The 15441-nt window shown below is 37.6% G+C and overlaps 1 protein-coding gene across 1 annotated transcript in view; it reads right to left on the minus strand.

The window, feature by feature from the left end:
* Positions 1 to 15441, minus strand: part of LOC148066058 (roundabout homolog 2-like) — a 102999-nt gene that overhangs the window by 69415 nt on the left and 18143 nt on the right. The window lies entirely within an intron of this gene.

The raw sequence follows: 15441 nt of genomic DNA on the forward strand, positions 1-15441 counted from the left end.
GTGTTACAAGATCCGCCCGTCTGTTTGTATTAGAACACGTGCTGATGGAGGTGTCTTCTTGTATATCGCACCAACACTAGCGTTAAAAAAACATGTTTCATAAGTTGTAAATCGGGAATTCTTAATGGGTATTCCATTATGAAATACACAACTAACGATTAAGAATGTAAATACCTGTTTGAGAATCCTCTGATTAAAAAACAAAAAAACAACTATCATATTCTGTACATACTGTATCTTTAGTTTTTATGATTAATTTGAATGGAAACCACCAAAGATTCAAGTAAATTATTAAATGTATCATTACGCCAATTGGCAGAATTATTTGGGTTCATCATTTTCAAGATCAGGACCTCTAGATAAATCCTAGCAAAAATTAACTAGCTTTATTGGAAAAAAAATATGAATTTTTAGGTGCATCGAAATACCAAAAAGCTCTCTACCAGTTTTATCTTCAAAAAGGTGGTCTGATATGGAGTTTTACAAATTTTTGCTAATGAGCAAGGGCCTCATGAACAAAGAAGTTTGTGGATTTTCTACGTTGTTCACTGAAATCCAGAAAATGGGGGCACGTACAAAAATAGTGGGATGTATGAATCTGCGCGTGCACACAAGTACAAGCACTTTTCCTTTGTTCATCCCAATCAACGTAGAATTAATCTTGTTTGTCCCTTTTCAACGCACTTATTTACATATTTGAATCATATTTTAATGAACCAGAGTCTGTGATTCTTCGTTCCACGATCAGAATAAACAAATGAAAACATTAATTTTAACTGGATAAACAGTTTTTATTCGTTCATTTAAACATTTCTGACATGGATCACATACTTCAATTTAAATTAGTGCAGACGAGCTCCATTGTAAATGTTTATATTTTAACATATAGGGTTATTAATGCGAACACTTTATTTATAGAGACGATGAGGGGCTTATTTGAAACGTCTTAAAATGGAGTTTAACAAGAATAAAACTGTAAATCAGTAACTTAAAGCACTGAGTAGTGAGGATGTTGTGAAGATGGTCTGATCGTCTGAGCTTCATGTGAATGTGTGATGCAACTTCGCAACAAACGCCCAAATACTTATTACATTTATAATATATAAGCATTTTGTTTACAAATTACAAATGTGACGGTGTATTTATATAAGTGTGTTTTCAACGAGATCACTCCAATCACATGAAAACCGGCTTTAGCTGCTTTCATTCTGCAGCTTCAGTTTGATAAAAATAGGCTCATGATACCTTTACGTTTTTCAAATCCTTATTGTTACATATGGACTTTGACGTGGACATGTCCGCGCCTATTTTGTGCGTACGACCCCATGGTTCATGAGGCCCCAGGGTAGCATAAACGAGTGTCTCTAGATCTATGAAATGCAACAGGCTAATGCTACCTTGTACCTTTTCTCAACCTTTTTTCAGAGGAGGGTCATGTTCGAGGAGTTGAATAATGGGAGTACTTATTGTCTATTCTGTTACGAAACGACAACGCATCAAAATAGGAATAATAAATACCCGTTTAAAAAACCTCTGATTGACAACATGAACCACTTTATTCTGCACATATGTTCAGTTTATATTGGGGTTTTTTATGCTTTTATGTCAGGTTCAATCGTGAGTGTGATTTGCAATTCAAGATTAATTGAATGTAACACTACAGCAATTGGTAAAAAATAATTGGGTTCAATGTCGAGATCATCTCCAGAATAATGACTAGAATGACTAGCAAAAAAAAAAATCTAAGTGCATTGAAATTCATCTCACCAAAATGCTTAGGCTGTTTTCTCTTTAAAACGATTCTTTGTAGTTTTCAGTTTTAAAAAAAAATAAAACCGACGTCAACAAGATACCTGACCTATGAAGAGCCACAGGCTGATGGTAATAAAGTGAACAATGATATCATAACAAGTGTTATCTTGTGTCTTTATCGTTATATAGTTTTACTGAAAAGTATTTAGGCATTAACATCAATATTTAGCTTCACTCTGACATTTAAAAAATATATTTTATCATGTGATTTTCTAATAAAAAATGTCCCTGAAATATAATAAAGTTATTTTATTTAAATTTGAAAATGGTTGTGTTGTGTATTTTATCATCGACAGGACACATATCCACTCAAGAGCTACACACCTTTTTCTACACAATCCTGTTTTCAAAACATTGTTGTCTGTAATCCCTTAAGTGTACGTTGCAAGGTTGCACATCAGATTCCGAATAATAGCGAGAGGTCAGACGGTGGCTGCAGACCTTTGGATGTACCCGCAGTAATGCACTCAAACACTGGATTAATCCACATGCACCAGGCCTTCTGCCGCCAGTGGACAACTGAATCACGTTCTTATTAAACCTTGATCGGAATTTCAGCTCAGGCATTATCCACTTACAGTTATTAATGCTGCAGCTCTCCGGGGACGATAAGTCAGGGAGGGAGACGGAGATACGTACCACACATACAGATCCTTGCGGAGAGAATCAGACGACTCTTGAGCAGCCGGTTGAGCGACAAATGTATTCGGAGATCACAACAAAACGTACGGAAATGTTCTTTGACGAAAATTAGAACCTATTTGAAAACAGTAGTTATTCTAAATCACCCCTGGAATCCAAGTAAATGGGAAATAAACATTTCATTAATACATAGAAAGATGTAAAAAAGCATTGCTTCCTCATCTGTAGAATTACAATGTGAATATGATTGAACAAGTAATTACAATTTGTTTTAAGTTGGTAATATCTGTCCAGTATTTCTCTAAATAAGTATCAAATGTTACCTATATAATTCATTAAAACTGAATTCACATATGGCTGGTTTTTGGTGGTCAAACATAATGATGACAAAATATCTAATACGCTTGGGCTGATTTTCATCTTTTTTAAATTTGAACAAAGAAAAACATCTACCTTTCCTTTTAAATATATCCGTAATATTTATTACAGTATTCCTAGGATTTTTAAGAAGATAAAAAAGTGGATTTATTTGACTTTGTTATAGGTTTATTGTATTTTATTACAAAACGGCTTGAATTGAATCTTCAGTTTGATATCAAGATTGTTTTTAATTTCAATCAAAAACTATAGAAAAATAGTTGAATATTTAAGATAAGATAATATAAGAGATAAAATACTGTATGAAAATCCTTTATTAGTCCCACAGTGTGGAAATGTGTGTTTACCATTCAGTTAAGAGTGGACTTATTTTTCTTGAAATGTTGAGGGGGAAGAAAGGTTTGTAATTAATACCAATTAACACAGATATACATGTGGATCTGTTAATAAACTGACTAACTAAACTAAAGAAATAAACTGTTAAATCAAGATTTGTTGCAAAACCTTCTCCATAGAAGTGAGTAAATATGTTGTTTTTTTCAATGTCAATTTTAAATGCCTTCTTGTATCCTGGAGCTACAATTCTTTACATTGAAATACTCATTATTATTGATGACTATTGGCTTCTTTTAGGAAACATAATGAGGAATGAATGATTTTCCACATTGTTTATTTATAGACTGGGAGCCAGAAGAGATAGTTTGGGGCAGGAGGACAAATGCAGAGCAGGACAAACATGGCAGCTTTCTGGCTTTGACGACAAGTCTTGGGTAAGAGTGAAGGCTCTGTCTTAGAGGGAAGCAGGTGTGTGAAGTGGTGATAAGAGTGTTGCTGCAAGTGTGACACACATGGAAGCACACATGCAGAAATGTATGTCTGTACAGCCGGAGCTCGCACGATATTTACCTCAGTGTTTCCTGTTTGTGTAATATGTTAGCCTTTTAGCTTCTGCTACAAATTCTTTTTTTTTTTTAACCATTTCTTATGCCTATGCTTGAATAAAAGATGGTAGATACATACGAGCAGTATGCAGGTATTTGGATGTTTTTTAAGTGAAACTTTTTGGATGAGAAGGACAAAGAAAAGTAGCCGTGATTTGTGACTGTGGTATGGAAATATATTTCCGCCTGTAAAGGAACAGATTACTCTGAAAATAGTTCCAAACCTTAGTCGACATGAGGGTGATATAGAAAATGAGTGAAATTTTAATTTTGGTTGAACTATTGCTTTAAAGAAGAAAATCTATCTTCTCCAGCTCAGATGAACAATTTTTAGCAAAATTTTACGTTGTTTGATATCTGCTAGAGTAAATTGCTATGCTAATATGTAGCAATAAATTCAAAGCTCAATTGGTTTCTGCTTGTAGCTAACAACCAAAGACTTAAATGTATATTTAGAAGAATGTTTTTTTTCAACATGTATACAATAGGAGAAATTCAGTTAGTGGATTTATGTTGGTGACCAATTAAGATGTCAGTGTTTAAGATAATATAAGGAACATAGATTATCAACTGTTATACATGGTTGTCAAAAATGAGTAAAAAGATGTTGAAGGAACATTGTTTGAAAATGTTTGATGGAGGACAAACGATTAGAATATTAGGATACATTAGCCTCCAGGAATAAAACGATAATATCGCAATTAGAGTACCTTTTGGCAAGTATACACTAAAGTCTGCTAAAATATTGTGTCCCCTTGTGTCATTGAGTTTGACAGGACTGATATAAACAAATTGGACTGACCCATGCACAGTATTAAGGATGCATTAGTGCCTTTAGGAACACGCCTTTAAAAAATGTGCTACAGAACAATGGAAAGTAATTTACAAGTAAGACGGTTGTTTGGCCAGCTTATTTCTTAAATCCATTAATTGAATGTTGCTGAATGTGCGGCACTTACAGTTTGTTTTTTAAACACCGGCGTCTAATCATCAGCTCACAGTTTATTCAGCTGTTGAGCATCTGCTAATAGCCGGAGTGAAACCACACAAGGGCTTTCTAATGCTCTGAGAACATCCAGTACAACTATAGGAGTAGCAGGAAGCTGACTCGGACTGCAGATAATACATAAAATAAACCCTTTAGAGTACTAACTTTGCAGCTGTCAATGTTTATAATAGGCGCCAGAAGGTAAGTTAAAAGGCAATTACAGTCTTTTTGTCAAATATAAGGGTTGTTTGGCTGCAAAGCAGAGAAGATACACAGCCAAGCACGCTACATCACATCCACAGTTATATGCCTCGCACAAGCAATTACATCCAATCAGTGCTTAATTGAACCAACATAGAAAAGGAAAGGATGACTTTGGAATTGTTATGCTTCGGCAAGTGTCCTATGTCCAATTAAAATATCATTTATTTGATTGGCTGGCTGCTTGTGTTCGCTGTGTACATTTTGTCAGCGCGAGTGTGACTGAATGCCTTTTTGATTGTGAGGCAATAAACAGTGGTCGGGGACACAGACCGGTCGTTCCGACTATTAGCGCCATCATCATTTAGATATCCGAGCTAAAACAATCAATGCTGATGGCGTCGAAGAAATAAATGGAAGCTACGGTTTGACCTCGGAGTTGCCTAACTTAGGTAGTTTCAACAGTAATTCTCCCGGAGCCCAATTATCAGCCTTCCAGCTTTGGCTGAACGGAAGCGTTAACTTGACGCAGAAAGCTAGATAATTGCAAGTCGACTTCTAAAGCGACACGTTCTCGGCTGAGCTGTGAACCTGAAGTTGCAGAAAGGTGTCAAAACAGAAAGTGCTTTTCTGTGTTTTGGGTCACTCGATGTGTGGTGTTGATACTCGTCTCGCTATACCCAGCTCGATCGTAAAAAAAAAAAGGCATAAAAAAGAATTCAAAGATGATGAATGACCTATAGATTTAAATGTCAATGTTCTACACACAAGAACTTCTCCGCAGATGCCACTTCATCATCATGGCTGTCCAACGCTGCCCACAATTCATAGCAATGTGGATTGCACTCATCCTGTAAGGGTTTGAAGGCTGTGGCGTTTTGCCCGCCTATCCAAATAGAAGAGCAACCCCTGCCAAAATTTTGTCAACTGATTCTGATCTGTGGGGATCAGGTCCACGGTGTGGATCCAACAGAGGGAATCAAATTCAATGCTAAACTTGATTTCAAACAAGACATGCCTAAGATCTTATATAGGGTAGGCATGGGCTTAGCAACGATTGCATTGATCTTTCTAAGCACCAAGGCAGGGCTTTTGAGGGGTATTAGAGGTATTCACCCAAGATTCAAATTTCACTCATTTTCTACTAACCCTCATGTCGACTAAGAGTCGGGATTATTTTCAGAGTAATCGGTTCCTTTTTGGAGTTAGAGGAAATCATTTCCATATTAGCATCACAAAAGGAGCCCCATTTCCTTCGTCCAAAAAGACACCCCAAAAACCACTCAAATACCTCCATACTGCTCTTCTGTAATGACCCTCTTGTAATGAAGCCTTGACATAATGATCAGAAAAAGTCTGAATTTTAAGCTTTTTTTTCCAGAAGCTAAAAGGCTAACATGCTACAAACAAAGAAAACATCTTATTACATATCATTCAAGCTCCCAGGGTCCACTGGTATAGACGAGTAGTTTAATTTTTTGATCTTGATCCACATTTTATCTTGTTGGGGACATTACAGAAGAGCAGTGTGGATGTATTTGGATGAGTAAGATAATGAGCGCTGTTCGTGACTGTCACTAGGACATACATTTTCGCCTATTACTCCAAAACACATTACTCTGTTACCCTGATTACTCTGAAAATAATCCCGACCATTAGTTGACACGAGGGTGAGTAGAAAATGAGTGAAATTAAAATTTTGGGTTGAACTAACACTTTGACCGTGGAGGGCTGAGGACACACAAGGTTCCAATGCAAAACATAGTTCATTCACTTATGTGTAATCCGCACAAGCAAAAAAAGCTAAATCATTGTAATCCTTCACGCATTAATAATGTCTTTAATCTATCATTCTGTGATTGCTATTCCATCCCATCATCTAACCACTTCAGGTAAATTCACACAAACAAGTCACAATGGGTTTTACCAATTTTCATGCATGATTTCAGTTCATTTGCCCTCAATATTTGACACACTTCAATGCAAACACAAATTAATTTTGCTGAAACCTCTTAAAGACTTTACCTTTTTTTATTACTGCCACCATAATAGACTTTCAACTAATTAAACGATTCATTTGAATACGTATTTTAAGAGCCCTATGGTATTATTTCTAACAGAGCTACATTAGACTCTATTCATGTTCTTTTTAAGATGCATTAATAAACAGATATTTGTATCTGCCATTATCTTTATGTTGTATATTTTTATTTTATTTATATTTTTAATTTTATTCATGCACATTACATTAGGAATCACAAACATCACTCACAAAGAAAAATGAATAAAGCTTTTTTATGATTCTCATGTAACTTTTAACAATATATTTGTTTATATTTAACTGTTCTCACAGTTATACCTAACTGTATAAGCCAATCAATTTATGCACTAAAGTATTTCCCACCAAGGCTTAAGGGACCATGGTTGCATGGGTTGGCAGGGGAAGGTGGGTATTGGGTTTGATCAAAAACGGATCCTAATACTCTATTATTGCTATTTTAAAACTTCCAGAGTAGCTTATTCATGATCCAGCCGTTGTTTTTTTTTATATTGTATAATATTGTATTGTATATGTTATTGTAAGAACTCTTCACTGCACACAAATCGATATGTGTTTTGTTTGGCTACTATTTTAGTCGAGGTTGATTTTAGCATATTTTTTTATATTTTGTACACTACATTATTATTGTTTTGTTTTATTAATTCATCTCTTTACCTCTATCCGGACATCTGGTGTCAAACTTCTTTACCCAATCTACCAATCCCATAGTTGCCTCTAGTTGGTCGTTATCACAGACGACCTTCTTACTTCGAGGCGTTATGCCCTCTTGCTGCCCAGAAAATTATTCATTTCACATACATCTATATTATATGAAGCACTTTGTAGTTGGGCTTACTGAAGCCAATGCACTTATTTATCCCCTAATGTTCTGTGTCTGGACTGTCAAGGTTTAAAAGCACTTAATGTGTTTTATTACATTATTAAATATAATCTATGATTAGTCAAACTAATCATACATATTATTAATTCCCATACACAAATCTTATTCAATGTCATTAATTGGCTTTTAACATTAAGGACTGTCTTTCTACCACAATTTACATTCTACTCCTGCTTGAGTACTCTTTTTAGGGATCTAAAACTTCAAAGTGGTCTTTAATTATACTTTAAAGAAAAGAGGGCATTTTGTGTTATCTGAAATCTCTTTGTTCGATGTTTTCGCTGATCTCTGGTCGTCACACTATCGTTAAATGACCATTACCCTTTTGTCATTGACAATTGTGCTGGATCCAGATCAGCAAAGCCCCAGGCAAGGCCACGAGAACACTCGCGAGCATAAACCGCATCATCTGTTGGCAAGCGAAGTGTCATTTATCCAACAGGCAACGGATGCAGGCGGGCGATACAAACCAACAACCTAATTGTCTCGGGGGGTTCTCGACCCATATGACAACAGCATCCTAGACCAGCATCCATCACTGGAAATGACGAGGTGTGTGTTTGTCTTTGCTTTACATGCACTTCTGTACGCACTGACAGAAATCTGTCAGCTGCAGGGCTCGGCTGATTTTCCGCCGGCTTCCATGGAGAAAATCCTGGTTGGGGTAGACACCGCGGGATGTGCGAGAGCAGTTTTAAGCAGATTAATTAGGGTGTAGCCACAACTGTGAAGAAATCTTTCTTCCGTTGATGCCATATCCACCGACGCAGATCTGCAAGCGTCTAAAATGAGCACACACAACTACCCGCATTTGCCTCAAACTCCACACAAATCTGCTGCATACACACATAGACCCTGCTGGAGGGCCAAAGGAGGCATTCATAGCCCCCACTCATCTTCTCTCTCCAGGCTTAGTCCGATAATCATAACCCTCAATCTCCCTGAATGTGTTTATTTTCTCTGTTTGCCTCTTACTTGGTTTTTGCTTCCAAGACATTTCTCTTGGTAATGTGTGTCTGTTTCAGTGTTTGTGTGTGTGTGGAGCCTGCTGTTCTGCTCTCGATGGTCATTTCTTCTTTTTTAATCAAGACTCAGCAGTTAGATAATGTACATTATATAGTGAAAGAAAAAGAAAGGTATTTGTTTTCGGGAAATTAGAGCTGTAAACTAAGTCAACGACATGGGAATTGGGCTACAATGGTTCCCATCGTTTTTGCAGGAGACGCTAAATCGAAGTAGAAAAGATAGAAACATCTATTTTAACTGTCATGTTTTTGAATAAGGCACACCTAAAATCCTTGTCAAAAATCGTCAGTAAGCCTTGTAATCCGATGCACCTCATGTATAATTTCTGGTTGTACTACCGGAAATTGAACGATTTTACGTGGTAAACGTTGCAAGAAAATCTGTCAAAGTGTTGGTAAACTAGAAAGCTACACGGTGATGTCCCTTGGTAGTACTCTGTGTGAAGCATTACTCTTTGAGGCTCCTTAGTATTACTCTGTGAGGCCCCATAGTATTACTCCGGGAGGTGGCATTTTATTACTTCATAAGGCGCCATAGTTTTACTCCGCGAGAAGCCGTAGTGTTAATCCACAAGGGACTGTTGTATTACTCTGTGAGGAGCCATAACATTACTCCATGAGGCACCGTTGTATTACTTCGTGAGGCAACATTTTATTACTCCTTAAGGAGCCATAGTAATGCTCCGTGGGGCGCCATTGAACTACACCAAAAGGCGGCGTTGTATTACTCAATGAAGCGCCGTAGTATTACTCCTCAAGGTGCTGTTGTATTACTCTGTAAGGTAGCGTTGAATTACTCCCTTAGGTGGCGTTGTATTACGTTAGAATCTGTGATATAACTACTTGGGCCGCCATAGTATTTCTCTTTTAGTAGCCATACTATTACTCAGTTAGGCACCATTGTATTACTTTGCGAGGTGCCATAGTATTACTATGTAAGGCAGCGTTGTATCACTCTTTGAGGAGCCGTTGTATAACTCCGTAAGGCACAATAGTATTAATCCCTGCTCTGTATTACTCTAAAAGACTGCGTGGTATTACTCCGTGAGGAACCATTGGATTACTCCAATAGGCATTGTAGATTAACCCCTTGAGGCACTGTTGTATTACTTTGCGAGGAACTGTGGAATAATACTGCAAGTCCCACATTGTTCTTGTCAAAAATGATAAAAATTACACATTTCTCTTCAATCAGACCAATATACAAATCACTTTACTTTTAAATTGATGGAAACGAAAGCATGAAATATTTGGTCGATGCTAATGAAATGTTAATTGTAGATCTTGACTTGAACTTCTTGACCACTCGCTCCTCAAGCACTCATCAACTGCCATCTTATCTCACTCAAATGATTGATATTGAAGAAAGACAAGGGCAAAAAAATACCCCCAACCCCCAAACCCCCCCACCCTCCTTTCACATAATACTCATCACCATCATCATTTTCATCATTACTTGGAATATGACCGAGAGCAGAATCCCACAATGCCGTGCAAATGTCGGCAGGCGTTAGCATCAAGTAGACACAAGAGATATGTATGCATCATCTGGCCAGGAGAACATCACTTGTGGGGAGACAGCCAGAGGCCCGGAGGAGGAGACGTGGAGGAGAACGGAGGGAGGGAGGGAGGATGGCAGGAGAAGGGAGAATGAGAGAGGGAACTAGCAAGTGTAGAAGACAACAGCTTGGAATTGAGAGTGAAAAGATAATAAGGGTTTGATTCAAGGAAAGAGTGAACCGGAGAAGAGTAACCCCTCAATAGGAGAGAATGGAAGCATAATATTCTGCCGCTGCTTAATCTGGACAGATTTGAGCATAATGCATAATCTCTACAGGTTCAATAATACACCATGTGGCCTAATTCCTGGCCAATTACCAGCCTGTGCTCCTACTTTGCCTGTACATATGACTATTGATTTGACGGAGACAGAAGCATAAAAGGTCCAAGGCAAAGAAAGATTTAGGAGGAGCTTCCAGACAGATGGGGTCCCCGAGCACGCATGAGGCATTCCCTCCCCAATACCTTCTCTATACTCCAATGCCCTTCACTGACCAGATTAAGGCCCGGATGACAAGCGCACAAAGACGGGGAACATCTGTTCTGGAACAGGCTGTCCATTCCTCCCCATGCTGAGCTCCGCTGGTCACTTCTCAGTTCCATTCCCATGCGGTACAACATCTGCAGCCAAGGACTAGAGCACATTAAGCAGTGGACCATAACACTGAAGTAACCCACAGACCATAAGAGCACTGTCCTCTGCACGGGAACAGGAATTTTTTGACCTTAGATTAAGAGTTTTTGTTTCAAACTACCAAGTTTCTTGGGGAAAAGTTTCTGTATCGTTAAGCATTAGGTATGCACATCTGATTTACAGATAAAACAAATTAACAACAGTGTGTTTGTTAATATATCTAGACTACAATGCTACGTAGGGGAAGCTTTTATCAGCGTAAGTAGGTACTATTGGCCCTAATGGGTTTTATTCTAATCGTACCGTACACATATCGGAGTCGCAACTGTGAAAGCAAACCTACACTTAAAGGTGTCCAGAGCTGCCCGGAACTGGAATCAAACCTTCTTAGTGTGATGCTGCAGCAAAAACTCTCTACTCTATTGATCCAACAATAATTAAATGTGAATATTTGTAGCATGATCTCAAAAATGACTAAACGTCTCAATAATAATAGATAAAAAATACAAAGTTCAACAATTAATATGTAGATTTGCAAAGATGCAAAATGGTCAGAAATCAGATATTGTTGACGTAAATATCAGATTAGTGTTTGGCTTTATTACACCCTTTACTTTTCTCCTTTTTAACTACTTTGATTTAAATAAAAATCTCTGAAAAAATACCAATGTACAAACCCTGAAACAAATCTCAAACTACTGAATGTAATTTATAAAGAAATAAATCACAAAATTGTTTACAAACTCTGACACGCATTAACAAACAATTAGGATTATTTTACAAACTCTGAAGCCAATTTAAAAGCTACTACAACTAATTTACAGACTACTGGATGTAATTTATAAACTCTGAATAAAATGCACTTCCCAGCGGCTAAGTAAAGATATATGTGTTCTCCACATGCACTTGGAATTGATCGCCCTTTTTTCCTGTGCATATCAGCAAGTGTTGCTGAGTAAAACGAGACTTGGGCAGAAACTGTCACTTCTGCATCAAATCGTATTGCATGCCTTGCAGTAATTTATCGTATGCTGGTAGAAAGTGGCTTTAATGGTGATGTTAAGCCAATATAGACCCTGTAGCTCCTGACGGGTGTTTCCTATCACTCCTAATTCAGATAAAGGATTTTTACAGCTGCGTTGGAGGGTTTAACGCTCCTTGTAGCGATTCTAGACTTACCACCTCTGTTAATGCCTGGATATTTGTGGAACCAATTTTGTGTAAGCTGTGCTATGAAAGGCAACAAAGCCGGGCCTAAAAACCAAACAGATAAGCTGTTAGTTTTCCCGAGTAGATGTTAAGGTGAGTGTAGTAAGTGCCATAAAGAAGAGTAAACAAGGTGGCTATGAAACCTCTATCCTGCTCCACTGGTTTGGAATTGAGCCGCTCCTTTTTTTTCTGCTCCGGCAAGAAAAAAAAGTATCTACTGCACTTTAAGAAAACACAGACACATGTCAAATTGAGTAGCTCTTGCTCCCCAGTTGCAACAACACTCCATTCAACAGCAGTAGAACAAGTTGACACAAAGGAGCAAAGCACTTCGCAAACTCTAGGCTATAAGAGCCACTGACAGGCCGGATAAACGTGCACACTCTTTTCTTCCGTGAGGTATTTATTTATTTAATAACCACAGCCAGGTAAAAAGCATGAGGGAACAGACTCCCGGAGGTGTTGGGAAGTTACCGGCTAGATAAAAGGACAACACCCGAGAGGATTTCATGAATTAAACAAGCGCCCGGACATCTTTCTGTTTGAGTGTGGTGGAATGTCTGATTGCATCTTATTGCAATCTCGGCTTCACGCCACTACTTGTAAGCTCAAAGGTTGTTGGTGGTTCTGCTCTTTTCCTGGTATAATCGTGATGGAGAAGCAGACAAACATAGGTCTGGAATGTGACATGTTTCACACAAGGCTGTGCCCTAGATTGGATGAGATGTTGAGAAGGCCACATGAATAATAAACTAAATACAAACCCCCTCTGGCTGGGTTGTAATGTTCTTAAGTCTAATCACCCAGGCTAGACTGAAGGGGGTGGATAAGGTTACTTAAATTATCAACATAACTCCATAGAATTTGAAATTTTTATCATGGTTTTTGCTCCCAGTGTTGCTTAACATACTTCAAAAGAATAATCTCTTCATTTTCTGAATGCCACTGCTTACAAATGACGCCTGAACCGCCACACCTCTAGTAACGCTTTTGGTCTTCGAGGACGGTACCGCACGAGAACCTATATCTGAAGGCCATTCCATCAGATCTTCATGTGCCTGATGCACTTGTTTACTTCTAAGTGCCACAGTGTGTTGTATTATCATGCTTAACGCTAGTTCTTTGGCCAATTTTGTTTGGGGGGGGAAAAAAAGTATCTATCTAAACTATATATTTTCTAACCTTATCAATGTGTCCGGTTAAGAAACTCACTCAGTGATGAAATTCAACAAACTGATATCAGTGATCAGAATTGGTTTAAGGTCACATTATTTTACTTCCAGCAAGTAGAGAGCAAATACAGAATGTACTCATCATACTCTGTCCCATTTCTCTCTGAAGCAAGAACTGTTCCGGTTGCATCTTTATACTCCATCATAGAGTATTGATTATCCGAGAGACAGAAACAACTGTAAAACATATACTGGTATACATTACTGCTTGTCTTGTATAAAGCATATTAAACTTAGTGTTCCTCCTGAAACAATCTAGCTCATTAATTTTCCATCTTCTTCTTGGAATCTTACAAGGTTTCAAAGTGGTTTCGTCAAGCTATCTCCCAGGTTTAATGGCAGTAAATAGGTCTGTATATTGAGTAGGATGGCAGTATCGCTGCAAGTAGACTTTTTTTTCCTTGTAGGCCAGGGGTAATCAACTCGGTCCTAAAATTAGCAGGGTAGGGTTAAAGGATTTTGATCCAACTAGTCAAAGCCATGTAGTTAAACCAATCCGTTGTCTGAAGACTGTAATCAGTTGATTTTCAATCTGGTGCCTCTGTTTCCGCTGACAACTGATTCGGTAACTAATGTGTGCTTGACTAGCTGGAACAAAACACCTGAACTACTCTGGCCATTTGAGGAAAGAGTTGAGTAAAGGAGCTGTAGGCCATGGATTTGGAAGGTAGAGTCTGGCATATTGTTGTTAAACTTTGTTTCTTGTTGAGAGTCTAGAAGGAGTGTTAGTGATGTCTGTTAGCATTTAGCTAACGAAAAAAGGACAGTCATCTTGCATCTCTTTTTCTTTTCTTTTTGCCTTTAATAATTCGTTGATATTGTCTTTAATCTCCAACCTGCACTAGACAAGGTTAATGTCATCGATCCACAAAACAAGTCCACTGTCCATATGTACTGTCTGTCACTACTTTTTTTTTTAACCATATCATGTATTGTTGCTGTGTTTGTAATGTTAATTTCTGATGTATAATTGTAAATGTATAAATAAAAAGAATATCCCTATGGGACATAATAAATACCTTAATTTAAATGTTTCAAGTAATGATACTTTAAATATAGTATACAACATACAGTAGAACATACACTAATGTTTTCTCAACATCCCAACACTCGTAAATCATTCGTTAATTGTTGTAATTGGTTAGCAGTGACATTAAAAACTAGGTATAGATGAAAGTCTTAGTTGTAAATTGCAAGTGCCAGTCATTGGTATGGTTTTGATTCGAGATGCAAGTATAAATAATTCAGAGTTATAGGATAATGTTTGCTGTCCACTACTATAATTTCGCAGTCGACCAATCGAAGCAGTCACTTTGATAGAAGGTGTGAATAAATCAAAGATTTAATGAGAACATTTTTAATCCATTAAAGGTTTAAAACTTTATATCTTGCCTTGAAATCTTCAGAATCGCTCCTGATAGAAGTTAGCGTCATGGAAATTGGAGGGTGAGTCTGATTTCGCTGCTTCCATCAATGACCAAAGCAATAATTCAACGCTGCATCTATAATCGCATGAACGTCTCCTTTCAAGGTCTACTAATGGAGTAGCTTGAGCCGCTGCCAACTCATCTAAAAAGAGACGTAAAGCCATTTTCAATTTCAAATGTTAAAACACAACTGCATTAATTAACCGCCAATAATATATTGTTCACGCCGTCGCAATAAACAACTATGAAAGGTAATCAGCGGCGAGTGATGAATCAAATCAAGCTCCGTCATGTCCACAATTAATTGGATGTTGTTGAGCACAAATCTTTTCCGTGTGTAACACTAAAGGGATTGTGGGGATTTAGGACAAACACTAACTTCAGGTCAACACTATTTATGAAGATATGTTTTCTACTTTATGGAGCGGATTCAAGCAGCATGACCTCATC

Source organism: Callionymus lyra, chromosome 14 (assembly GCF_982586985.1).
Source record: "Callionymus lyra chromosome 14, fCalLyr1.hap1.1, whole genome shotgun sequence".
NCBI lineage: Eukaryota > Metazoa > Chordata > Actinopteri > Syngnathiformes > Callionymidae > Callionymus > Callionymus lyra.